General features: G+C 60.6%; 3 non-coding genes across 3 annotated transcripts in view; all 3 read right to left on the reverse strand.

The window, feature by feature from the left end:
- The window catches only part of LOC142795027 (large subunit ribosomal RNA), a 4028-nt gene extending 3823 nt beyond the window's left edge, over positions 1-205 (reverse strand). Inside the window, exon 1 of the ribosomal RNA XR_012892704.1 lies at positions 1-205. This exon is cut by the window's left edge and continues 3823 nt beyond it. This is a non-coding gene — a ribosomal RNA (large subunit ribosomal RNA).
- A 1154-nt stretch (positions 206-1359) lies between these two features.
- Positions 1360-1512, reverse strand: LOC142795029 (5.8S ribosomal RNA). Its single transcript, XR_012892705.1, has one exon. It is a non-coding gene; the product is annotated as a 5.8S ribosomal RNA (ribosomal RNA).
- A 1719-nt stretch (positions 1513-3231) lies between these two features.
- On the reverse strand, positions 3232-5046 carry LOC142795031 (small subunit ribosomal RNA). Its single transcript, XR_012892707.1, has one exon. It is a non-coding gene; the product is annotated as a small subunit ribosomal RNA (ribosomal RNA).
- Positions 5047-12500: the final 7454 nt, after the last annotated feature.

Consider the following 12500-nt stretch of genomic DNA (forward strand, 5'->3'; position numbering starts at 1 on the left):
GTCAGGGGGACTTGCACCGTCGCAAACACCCGAGAACGTCGCCTCCCATACACCACATTTCCCGACCGCCTGCAAGGACGGGGGATTCGGTGCTGGGCTCGGTCCCGTTTCGCTCGCAGCTACTCGGGGAATCCCTGTTGGTTTCTTTTCCTCCGCTTAGTGATATGCTTAAATTCAGCGGGTTGTCTCGCCTGATCTGAGGTCGACAGCGGATACATTCGCTTCCATCAACTTCCTGCACGACCGCGTGCGCTCGCCCTACCAAGTGCGCCCGCAACCCTGTACAGGGCCACTTCTTCACAAGGCTGGCAATCGGCTTCCCCGCTGCACGCGTGCGGCGCACAACCGGTGTGACGTGGAAGTGACGGGACACGTTCGTAAACCCATCGCGAACCGAGTACGACGCCCTACCAAGTGCGCCCGCAACCCTGTACAGGGTCACATCTTCACAAGGCTGGCAAGCGGCATTCCGCTGCGCGCGTGCGTCGTCCGAGCAGTTGCGTGATAAACGACCGTGTCGAAAGCCCAAACACCGCCGAGGCCAGTCGCCGCCGCCGCAAGGGCAGCCACGCAGCCTGGCGAGAGGCATCGTCTCGTGTAGCGTCGCCCCCGCCCCAACTGGAGTGGCCCAGTTTTTTGAACGGGACGGGAACTGCGAAGCACTTAGACCGACGGCGGACTACGACGAGAACGCCTTAAGCTTCGCCAACGTTTCGCCAACTCGTGCGGGAGACTTTTTCCGCTTCGCGGCAAGTCGTCGCGCCGTGCTCTCCGCATCAACCGCGTACGCAGCGAACCGCAAACGTCGGGCGCAGCCTCCTCACCTCCCTGCGCTTTGCGCGCGAACGTTCCCTGTTCGCGCGGCAAAGCCTGGAGGAGGCACGGCCCCGCAGCGTGTTCGAGCGCCCGGTCTACGGGACACCCTGCTTACTTCGAGGGCAACAAGCGCAACGCAAGGCTGCGATCTCGCGCACTTTGCGCACGGCTGGAGAAGCTTTGCTGGCCGGCTTTCGCTCCTCGTGTTTACCGTGCGTTAAAGTTGCGCGTCCGTGGCTCTCGCAGCTCTTGCGCGCCCGGTCGCAGAGAGGAGTACGCAACCTCGACCGCACTTTCCCTGCAGGCTTCCTTCCGACTCGAAGTCCTGCGGCGGTCTCAACGAGGTGCCACATCCTCAATGCAGTCGGTCGCCCCCGTTTCGGTTGGGCTCTGGCACGACGGTCGCCACCGTCTCGCCCTTGAGTGGCCGCTGTTGGCGCTCGCTGTGAGGTGTTCAGCGTGCTGTCCGTGTTGCCGACGCGGTCAAAACGAGTCGACGGCTCACGTTCCCTTGTGCGCCGAAGGCTCTCTTGATATGTGATCCGACCCTCAGACAGACGAAGCCAAGGGAAGACCCAAGGCCGCAATGTGCGTTCAAAGAATCAGTGCTCAGTGTGTCCTGCAATTCACACCAAGTCTCGCAGCTGGCTGCGTTCTTCATCGACCCGAGAACCGAGTGATCCACCGCTTAGAGTCGTGAAAAAGTGTTTGTTCAATTCCGTACAGTCAAAACCAAACGTTTCTGGCACTCGGCCAAACAGTGGCCAAGAAGGGCGCTTTTCAGCGCACGCTTGGACTCCAAAACTCTGCCGCGCCTTTTTCGGCTGCCGCAAATCGAGCAAACGGTGTGTTTCGGACGGCGTTTCGCTTCCGCTACTTGCGAGTGCTTTCGTGGTCCACCCCTCTATAAATACTCGGGAGGCGTCGAAGCCGGTTCTCCAAGCCGGACCCGTAGGTATCGTTGTGTGCTCGCTCTCATTGGCCCGCCTAACCAGAAAATGCCTGCGGTACACCCATTTGGATAAGAGTGCACGCAGATGCGGGCCTCGACGGCTACACATTTCCTCGGGCGGCCGCCTCCCGGCCTCCGTGGAGCGCGGGATGCACGGTCCCATCGACAAGCCTCTCCCGTTTTTACCGTGGCGTCGCGGTTCACCACGGCGGGCGGGTCGGTCTCCTCCGCATAAAAAGGGGGACCCCCGCTTTTTGTTCCACGAAATCGCACAAGCTTTTTTCGCATCCACGGTTTGCCACCGCACACCAAAATGCCGATCCGGCTGCCTACTTTAGCCAACAGGTGGAGCCAGGCGCGCCGTACTTGCGCGGCACTTCCCACGTCCACCGAAGTCGGTGCCAAGGACCACTTTCGGCGCCGGAGCCGCGTACGAGCCTACTCGAGGCGGAAGAACGAAGCCAGCAAGGGCCTGGCCGCAAGTGCGTTCAATTGTCGGGACGTCCAAGTCCCTCGTTCTTCCGTGCTTCCTCTTTCGGCAAGTCGTTGCGGCACCTTCCCAAAGCGCGCAGACCCGCTAATCGCGACGAGCGCGACGTGGCCGTGCCGCCTTTCCCTCGGCAGCAAGCAAAACGCCTGGCAACGTCGACGCTCCCCTAACCGCGATCTCGCACCGTGTTTCGTGTGGCGAATTCAAAAGCCGGCCGGCGCTGCTGCAACCATTACGGTCGGTACGCATACGCCGCGGAGGGCGGGACGGTCATCGGAGCGTGCGGTTCCTCCATCGAGTACTGCGCACCTCGGCCGTCGCATCGCCGTGCCATGACCGGCCGCGCGTCAACGCGAACCGGTGCCAGCGAGATCCCTCGCCTGCAAGAACCGACCGGCAGCCTCCGTCACCCGAGGACGCGGAGGCGCTTGCCGCGGACGGCGGGACGGTATGCACTGGTGCACAGCGGACCCGTCACATCGCCAGTTCCTTGACCGACCGCCGACGCTTGTGCCGTTCCTCTCGTACTTGGCAGTCGCCGCGCGATTGTCGGGTCTCGTTCTTGCACGCTCGAACGGTCGGGAGGGCACTCGGCTGGCGTTTCGGGAACGCGCAGCCTCGCCTTCTACCGACGTAACCACGACTCGCCGTTCGCGCTCCGCCGCTCCTGTTTACAGTACTAGGCGGTCCCGCAGCGGTCGGGTCGCGCATTTCGAGCGCTTCGAGCCACGGTGCAGTGGCGGGTCGAAAGCCGACCTTTGAGTGCGTTGCGCCGTTTGTACCCGCGTCCGCCACCTGGCCGACCGTCCAAGGTCGCGGTGTTGGCGTCCGCTGGGCGCAACAATTTGTCACGGGGTGCCGCTCCACATTCAGGCAGCCCCGTGGGGAAAAGCCGACCCCGCGTCCAAACGGGGTCAGCGGCAGAAAGTGTCGGGCGCAGACGCAGCTGAGGCGCTCACCCTTCACAATCCGTTAATGATCCTTCCGCAGGTTCACCTACGGAAACCTTGTTACGACTTTTACTTCCTCTAAATGATCAAGTTTGGTCATCTTTCCAACAGACCGGCGCAACCGAAAGGCCGCGCCGGACATCGGTCCGAAGACCTCACTAAATCATTCAATCGGTAGTAGCGACGGGCGGTGTGTACAAAGGGCAGGGACGTAATCAACGCGAGCTTATGACTCGCGCTTACTGGGAATTCCTCGTTCAAGGGGAACAATTGCAAGCCCCTATCCCAATCACGAAAGAAGTTCCACGGGTTACCCAGTCTTTTCAGACAGGGATAAAGACACGCTGCTTCCTTCAGTGTAGCGCGCGTGCGGCCCCGGACATCTAAGGGCATCACAGACCTGTTATTGCTCTGTTTCGTGCGGCTAGGAGCCGCTTGTCCCTCTAAGAAGGTTGTAAGGTGCTGGGAACCCCGCACCTATTTAATAGGCTAGAGTCTCGTTCGTTATCGGAATTAACCAGACAAATCGCTCCACCAACTAAGAACGGCCATGCACCACCATCCACCGAATCAAGAAAGAGCTCTCAATCTGTCAATCCTCCCAGTGTCCGGGCCGGGTAAGTTTTCCCGTGTTGAGTCAAATTAAGCCGCAGGCTCCACTCCTGGTGGTGCCCTTCCGTCAATTCCTTTAAGTTTCAGCTTTGCAACCATACTTCCCCCGGAACCCAAATACTTTGGTTTCCCGGAAGCTGCCCGCCGAGTCATTTGAGTAACTCAGGCGGATCGCTGGTTGGCATCGTTTATGGTCAGAACTAGGGCGGTATCTGATCGCCTTCGAACCTCTGACTTTCGTTCTTGATCAATGAAAACATTCTTGGCAAATGCTTTCGCAGTAGTTCGTCTTGCGACGGTCCAAGAATTTCACCTCTAGCGCCGCAATACGAATGCCCCCGTCCGTCCCTCTTAATCATTACCTCGTATTCCAAAAACCAACAGAACAGAAACGAGGTCTTGTTCTATTATTCCATGCAAGTTTATTCAGGCGACTCGCCTGCGTTGAGCACTCTAATTTTTTCAAAGTAAAAGCACCGGCCATCTCGAGGCACACAATGAAGTGCACCAAGAAAGAACCGGCATGATGTTCAGTCCGAGCCGTCGCATCGGGTAGATGCACTACTCGTCTGGAACTGAGATCCAACTACGAGCTTTTTAACCGCAGCAGCTTTAGTATACGCTATTGGAGCTGGAATTACCGCGGCTGCTGGCACCAGACTTGCCCTCCAATTGATCCTCGTTAAAGGATTTAGAGTGTACTCATTTCAATTACGGGGCCTCAAAAGAGTCCCGTATTGTTATTTTTCGTCACTACCTCCCCGTGCCGGGAGTGGGTAATTTGCGCGCCTGCTGCCTTCCTTGGATGTGGTAGCCGTTTCTCAGGCTCCCTCTCCGGAATCGAACCCTGATTCTCCGTTACCCGTAACAACCATGGTAAGCAAGTAACCTACCATCGAAAGTTGATAAGGCAGACACTTGAAAGAAACGTCGCCGGCTCGTGGCCATGCGATCAGCACAAAGTTATCCAGAGTCACCACACAATACGGGCCGAAACCCGATCGATCTTGGTCTAATAAAAGCACCCGTTACCCAAAGGGCTCCAGGCTCACTGCATGTATTAGCTCTAGAATTGCCACAGTTATCCAAGTAGGAAGAAACGATCTAAGGAACCATAACTGATTTAATGAGCCATTCGCGGTTTCGCCTTATTTCGGCATGTACTTAGACATGCATGGCTTAATCTTTGAGACAAGCATATGATTACTGGCAGGATCAACCAGGTAATCGTTCGACTGCGCGTCCGTCCTCGCCCTCGGCGGGCCGGACGCAGTCTGTGTGCGGCGGAGGCCACCTTCAGGCGCCCCAACACGCTTATTTTGCACTCCGAGATGACGGCGTTCGAGCTCGCTACGGCACAACCTTCCCGAAAGACGAGTGGGAGCCGTGCGGCAAGAAGCACGTTCATGCTCGCTCTTTTTCGTTGCATCGACTCGGTCGCGCCGTGCGGGTTGCCCAAGCCCGCTGCACTGTCGGTGGACCGGCCGGAACTAGCAACGGAGCCGAGACTGCAAAGCCGCCAGACGACGGGTCACGCCCGCGTCTTCGGCGCTTTCGCATCTGAATCGCCCGAGGACGACACGGAACACACCTCGATATCGTGGTAAAACGGCACCGTCCGACAACCAGCCCCTAACGCATCAAGCGGATGAGGCTGCAGACGACTGCCGTGGATTCCCCTGGAGCAGACCCGAGGACACGCTTGACGAGGCCGAAGCCCGCCGCATATCAGACACCCGGTCGCTTTCGCGTACGCCGCTCACGAGAACCCCCACATAATAGCAGCGATAAGTACCCAGACCTCCTTGGGCCCTAATACGAGCGTACTCGAGAAAATTTCACCGCGGGTGTGCCCCGAAACGTGTGGCATGTTGAGCGTGCCACAAGTCTACGTCGCTCTCAAACCCGCCGAGGTCGTAGAATTTGCGACCCTACTCACGAAATTCCCACCGAGGATACGGCCGCAAACGTACCGCACCTTGGGTAGGCCACGAGTTTGTGCAACACTACGCTGACGGCACAGCACCGAGGTCGTGCGCGCACGCACGGGAAAATTCCGCCGCGGTTTCTGCCGAAAACGTGAGGCACCACGACTCTCCGCAAGTTCGCGTCGACTGCGAAAGACCGAAGTCGTGAACGACGTGTCCGCTACTCGCCGCCGACACGCTGGACACCAAACGTACAACGACTCGACGGCGTCGTAGAGGCCCACGACGCGGTTTTCCTTAACGACGTCTCGGCGTGGCACCGACAGGTTAGAACGGCCGACCAACGTTCCCTGTCCGCCGTTCGGCTCAGTCGAAGGGCTCGGCGACTTCGGCAACGCTGCGAAGCCGCACGGTGACGCACGCCATGTCCCCATTTTTTTTTTTCTTTCTGCGTCTGCCGGGGTGCCCCTATAATAGCAGCGATAAGCACCCAGACCGCCGTGGGTCGCTCGCCCCGGCTGACGTGGTTTTTCGTACTCCTGCGGCGGTCGCCGTCAAGCACGTCCAAATACGCTACTTTCGTGGGCGCATTCACGCTCTTTCGCTTCGCCGGAGTGCCAGCACTCACTCTGCCAAAAACGGCGAACATCCGAGCGGCGGTTCCCACTTTTGCGTCGGCGTCGCAAACCCCGCCCCGGCAGACGAGGTTTGCCGTACTCGTGCGACGGTGGCCGGCGGGCACGTCGAAAGACGCCGATATCGTGCGCGAATTGGCGCACCTTGGCTTCACCGGAGTGCCGCCACTGACTCCTCCAAAAACGGCGAAGATCCGAGCGGCGCTTCCCACTTTCGCATCGGCGTCCCGAACTCCGCCCCGGCTGACGCGGTTTACCGTACTCGTGCGACGGTCGCCGGCGAGCACGTGGAAAGACGCCGATATCGTGCCCGAATCGGCTCCGTTCGGCTTCGCCGGAGTGCCAGCACTGGCTCGGCGAAAGACGACGAACATCCGAGCGACGGTTCTCACTATTGCGTACGCGTCGCAAACCCCGCCCCGGCAGACTTACTTTGCCGTACTCGTGCGACGGTCGCCGGCGAGCACGTAGAAAGACGCCGATATCGTGCCGGAATCGGCCCCGTTTGGCTTCGCCGGAGTGCCAGCACTCACTCGGCCACAAACGGCGAACATCCGAGCGGCGGTTCCCACTTAGCCGTCGGCGTCCCGAACTCCGCCCCGGCAGACGCGGTTGCCGAGCTCGTGCGACTAGCGACCGCGAAGCCGTCTCGCGACGCCGCTTTCGTGCGCGGCTCCCACTGCGACCTGGGTCACCCGAGGTCGACGAGCAAAAAAGAATGTCGAAAAAAATTTTTTTTTTTTTTTTGCGTCTGCCGGGGTGCCCCTATAATAGCAGCGATAAGCACCCAGACCGCCATGGGTCGCTCGCCCCGGCTGACGTGGTTTTTCGTTTTCCTGCGGTGGTCGTCGTCAAGCACGTCCAAACACGCCACTTTCGTGGGCGCATTCGCGCTCTTTCGCTTCGCCGGAGTGCCAGCACTCACTCTGCCAAAAACGGCGAACATCCGAGCGGCGGTTCCCACTTTTGCGTCGGCGTCGCAAACCCCGCCCCGGCAGACGAGGTTTGCCGTACTCGTGCGACGGTGGCCGGCGGGCACGTCGAAAGACGCCGATATCGTGCGCGAATTGGCGCACCTTGGCTTCACCGGAGTGCCGCCACTGACTCCTCCAAAAACGGCGAAGATCCGAGCGGCGCTTCCCACTTTCGCATCGGCGTCCCGAACTCCGCCCCGGCTGACGCGGTTTACCGTACTCGTGCGACGGTCGCCGGCGAGCACGTGGAAAGACGCCGATATCGTGCCCGAATCGGCTCCGTTCGGCTTCGCCGGATTGCCAGCACTGGCTCGGCGAAAGACGACGAACATCCGAGCGACGGTTCTCACTATTGCGTACGCGTCGCAAACCCCGCCCCGGCAGACGCACTTTGCCGTACTCGTGCGACGGTCGCCGGCGAGCACGTAGAAAGACGCCGATATCGTGCCGGAATCGGCCCCGTTTGGCTTCGCCGGAGTGCCAGCACTCACTCGGCCACAAACGGCGAACATCCGAGCGGCGGTTCCCACTTAGCCGTCGGCGTCCCGAACTCCGCCCCGGCAGACGCGGTTGCCGAGCTCGTGCGACTAGCGACCGCGAAGCCGTCTCGCGACGCCGCTTTCGTGCGCGGCTCCCACTGCGACCTGGGTCACCCGAGGTCGACGAGCAAAAAAGAATGTCGAAAAAAATTTTTTTTTTTTTTTTTTGCGTCTGCCGGGGTGCCCCTATAATAGCAGCGATAAGCACCCAGACCGCCATGGGTCGCTCGCCCCGGCTGACGTGGTTTTTCGTTTTCCTGCGGTGGTCGTCGTCAAGCACGTCCAAACACGCCACTTTCGTGGGCGCATTCGCGCTCTTTCGCTTCGCCGGAGTGCCAGCACTCACTCTGCCAAAAACGGCGAACATCCTAGTGGCGGTTCCCACTTTTGCGTCGGCGTCGCCAACCCCGCCCCGGCATACGCGGTTTGCCGTACTCGTGCGGCGGTGGCCGGCGGGCACGTCGAAAGACACCGATATCGTGCGCGAGTCGATGCTTCTTGGTCTCGCAGGAGGGCCGCCACTCACTCCTGCAAAAACGGCGAAGATCCGAGCGGCGCTTCCCACTTTTTCGTCGGCGTCGCAAACCTCGCCCCGGCAGACGCGCTTTGCCGTACTCGTGCGACGGTCGCCGGCGAGCACGTCGAAATACGCCGATATCGTGCCCGAATCGGCCCCGTTTCGCTTCGCCGGAGTGCCAGCACTCGCTCGGCCAAAGACGACGAACATCCGAGCGACGGTTCCCACTATTGCGTACGCGTCGCGAACCCCGCCCCGGCAGACGCGGTTTGCCGTACTCGTGCGGCGGTGGCCGGCGGGCACGTCGAAAGACGCCGATATCGTGCACGAATTGGCGCTCCTTGGCTTCACCGGAGTGCCAGCACTCACTCGGCCAAAAACGGCGAACATCCGAGCAGCGGTACCCACTTAGCCGTCGGCATCCCGAACTCCGCGCCGGCTGACGCGGTTGCCGAGCTCGTGCGACTAGCGACCGCGAACGCGTCTCGCGACGCCGCTTTCGTGCGCGGCTCCCATTGCGACCTGGGTTACCCGAGCTCGACCAGCAAAAAAGAAGGTCGAAAATTTTTTTTTTTTTTTCTGCGTCTGCCGGGGTGCCCCTATAATAGCAGCGATAAGCACCCAGACCGCCGTGTGTCGCTCGCCCCGGCTGACGTGGTTTTTCGTACTCCTGCAGCGGTCGCCGTCACGCACGTCCAAATACGCCACTTTCGTGGGCGCATTCGCGCTCTTTCGCGTCGCCGGAGTGCCAGCACTCACTCTGCCAAAAACGGCCAACATCCGAGCGGCGGTTCCCACTTTTGCGTCGGCGTCGTAAACCCCGCCCCGGCAGACGCGGTTTGCCCTACTCGTGCGACGGTCGCCGGCGAGCGCGTCGAAAGACGCCGATATCGTGCGCTAATTGGCGCTCCTTGGCTTCTCCGGAGTGCCGCCACTCACTCCTCCAAAAACGGCGAAGATCCGAGCGGCGTTCTCCACTTTCGCATCGGCGTCCCGAACTCCGCCCGGGCTGACGCGGTTTACCGTACTCGTGCGACGGTCGCCGGCGGGCACGTCGAAAGACGCCGATATCGTGCCGTAATCGGCCCCGTTTGGCTTCGCCCGTGTGCCAGCACTCACTCGGCCAAAAACGGCGAACATCCGAGCAGCGTTTCCCACTTTCGCATCGGCGTCCCGAAGCCCGCCCCGGCAGACGCGGTTTGCCCTACTCGAGCGACGGTCGCCGGCGATCACGTCGAAAGGCGCCGAATTCGTGCACGAATCGATGCTTCTTGGTCTCGCAGGAGGGCCGCCACTCACTCCTGCAAAAACGGCGAAGATCCGAGTTGCGCTTCCCACTTTTTCGTCGGCGTCCCGAACTACGCCCCGGCTGACGCGGTTTACCGTACTCGTGCGACGGTCGCCGGCGGGCACTTCAAAATACGCCGATTTCGTGGGCGCATTCACGCTGTTTCGCTTCCCCGGAGTGCCAACACTCACTCTGCCGAAAGCGGCGATCATCCGAGCGGCGGTTCCCACTTTTGCGTCGGCTTCGCAAACGGCGCCCCGGCAGACGCGCTCGTGCGACGTACTCGTGCGACGGTCGCCGGCGAGCACGTCGAAAGACGCCGATATCGTGCTCGAATCGACCCCGTTTCGCTTCGCCGGAGTGCTGCCAGTCACGGCGCAGAAAACGGCGAACAAGTGTTTTTTTTTTTTTTTCCTAGAATTTGTGTTATAGAAGGCACATTTGATATCGGACGATAATTTTCAACTTTATCACGCGCACCGATTTTCGTGTAGAGGTTTGCAAGTTTATGGGAATTTCTCCACTTGGAATAATGCGATTTAGTAGTACTACGAGAACTTCATGGATGTACTCAAGGGTACGGGGCAAGTCAGTTACGTCAACACCTGCAGATTTTTTACACTTCAAACTGAAAATTGTTGGTTGTGAGTCCTCGTGTGATATTAAAGGCCGATTCGCTAACACATAGAACAAAGAAAGAAAGGAAGAAAAAACGCCCGCGCTCGCTCAAGAAACCTGGGTTCGCAACAAGTGGCAACAACAAGCAACCGAGCGAGTGCGCCAAAACCCGTGGCGGCCGAACAAACGCGAAGTCCCAACCGCGTCAGCCGGGGCGGCACGGGACAGGAAAAATCACTTCAGCCGGGGCGGCGGGGCACCGAATAAACCTCGTCACCTCGTCGCAGGATAAAAGAGGAAACAAAAAGTCTAAACAGCGTCTGCTGGAGCGAATGCGTAATAAAACAACAACAACAACAAAAAAAAAAAACACCCGCGCTCAAGAAGTCTGCAATCACCACAAAAGGCGACTGTGACCGAGCAGCGTCAGCCGGGGCCGTGCGGAAACGGAAAAACCGCGACTACCGGGGCGTCGAGGCACCGAAAAATCCACTTCAGCCACGGCGAAAAAAAAAAACAAAAAGAAAGACGGAGGGGGGGGGGGGGGAACCACGTCTGCCGGGGCGAAGGAAAAAAAAAACGCGTCTGCCGGGGCGAGCCCGGGTGCGGCACCACCGGGAAAACTGTGGCAAACAGACATGGCGATCGAGTGAGTGGGCCGCCAGCCAGGCTCAGCCAAAAAGTGCAAAGTCCGAACTGCGTCAGCCGGGGCGGCAAAAACCACGTCAGCCGGGGCGGCGCAAAAAACCGCGTCTGCCGGGGCGGCACGAAACCGCGTCAGCCGGGGCGGCGCGAAAACTGCGTCAGCCGGGGCGAAAGAAAAAAAAAAAAAAACGCGTCTGCCGGGGCGAGCCCGGGTGCGGCACCACCGGGAAAACTGTGGCAAACAGACATGGCGATCGAGTGAGTGGGCCGCCAGCCAGGCACAGCCGAAAAGTGCAAAGTCCGAACCGTGTCAGCCGGGGCGGCAAAAAACCGCGTCAGCCGGGGCGGCGCAAAAAACCGCGTCTGCCGGGGCGGCACGAAACCGCGTCAGCCGGGGCGGCGCGAAAACTGCGTCAGCCGGGGCGAGCCCGGGTGCGGCACCACCGGGAAAACTGTGGCAAACAGACATGGCGATCGAGTGAGTGGGCCGCCAGCCAGGCTCAGCCAAAAAGTGCCAAGTCCGAACTGCGTCAGCCGGGGCGGCAAAAAACCGCGTCAGCCGGGGCGGCGCAAAAAACCGCGTCTGCCGGGGCGGCGCGAAAACCGCGTCTGCCGGGGCGGCGCGAAAACTGCGTCAGCCGGGGCGAAAGAAAAAAAAAACGCGTCTGCCGGGGCGAGCCCGGGTGCGGCACCACCGGGAAAACTGTGGCAAACAGACATGGCGATCGAGTGAGTGGGCCGCCAGCAAGGCTCAGCCAAAAAGTGCTAAGTCCGAACTGCGTCAGCTGGGGCGGCAAAAAACCGCGTCTGCCGGGGCGGCACGAAACCGCGTCAGCCGGGGCGGCGCGAAAACCGCGTCTGCCGGGGCGGCACGAAACCGCGTCAGCCGGGGCGGCGCGAAAACTGCGTCAGCCGGGGCGAGCCCGGGTGCGGCACCACCGGGAAAACTGTGGCAAACAGACATGGCGATCGAGTGAGTGGGCCGCCAGCCAGGCACAGCCGAAAAGTGCTAAGTCCGAACTGCGTCAGCCGGGGCGGCAAAAACCGCGTCAGCCGGGGCGGCGCGAAAACCGCGTCTGCCGGGGCGGCACGAAACCGCGTCAGCCGGGGCGGCGCGAAAACTGCGTCAGCCGGGGCGAGCCCGGGTGCGGCACCACCGGGAAAACTGTGGCTAACAGACATGGCGATCGAGTGAGTGGGCCACCAGCCAGGCTCAGCCAAAAAGTGCTAAGTCCGAACTGCGTCAGCCGGGGCGGCAAAAACCGCGTCAGCCGGGGCGGCGCAAAAAACCGCGTCTGCCGGGGCGGCACGAAACCGCGTCAGCCGGGGCGGCGCGAAAACTGCGTCAGCCGGGGCGAAAGAAAAAAAAAAAAACGCGTCTGCCGGGGCGAGCCCGGGTGCGGCACCACCGGGAAAACTGTGGCAAACAGACATGGCGATCGAGTGAGTGGGCCGCCAGCCAGGCACAGCCGAAAAGTGCCAAGTCCGAACTGCGTCAGCCGGGGCGGCAAAAAACCGCGTCAGCCGGGGCGGCGC

This window comes from Rhipicephalus microplus, unplaced genomic scaffold (assembly GCF_043290135.1).
Source record: "Rhipicephalus microplus isolate Deutch F79 unplaced genomic scaffold, USDA_Rmic scaffold_532, whole genome shotgun sequence".
In the NCBI taxonomy this organism is placed as follows: domain Eukaryota; kingdom Metazoa; phylum Arthropoda; class Arachnida; order Ixodida; family Ixodidae; genus Rhipicephalus; species Rhipicephalus microplus.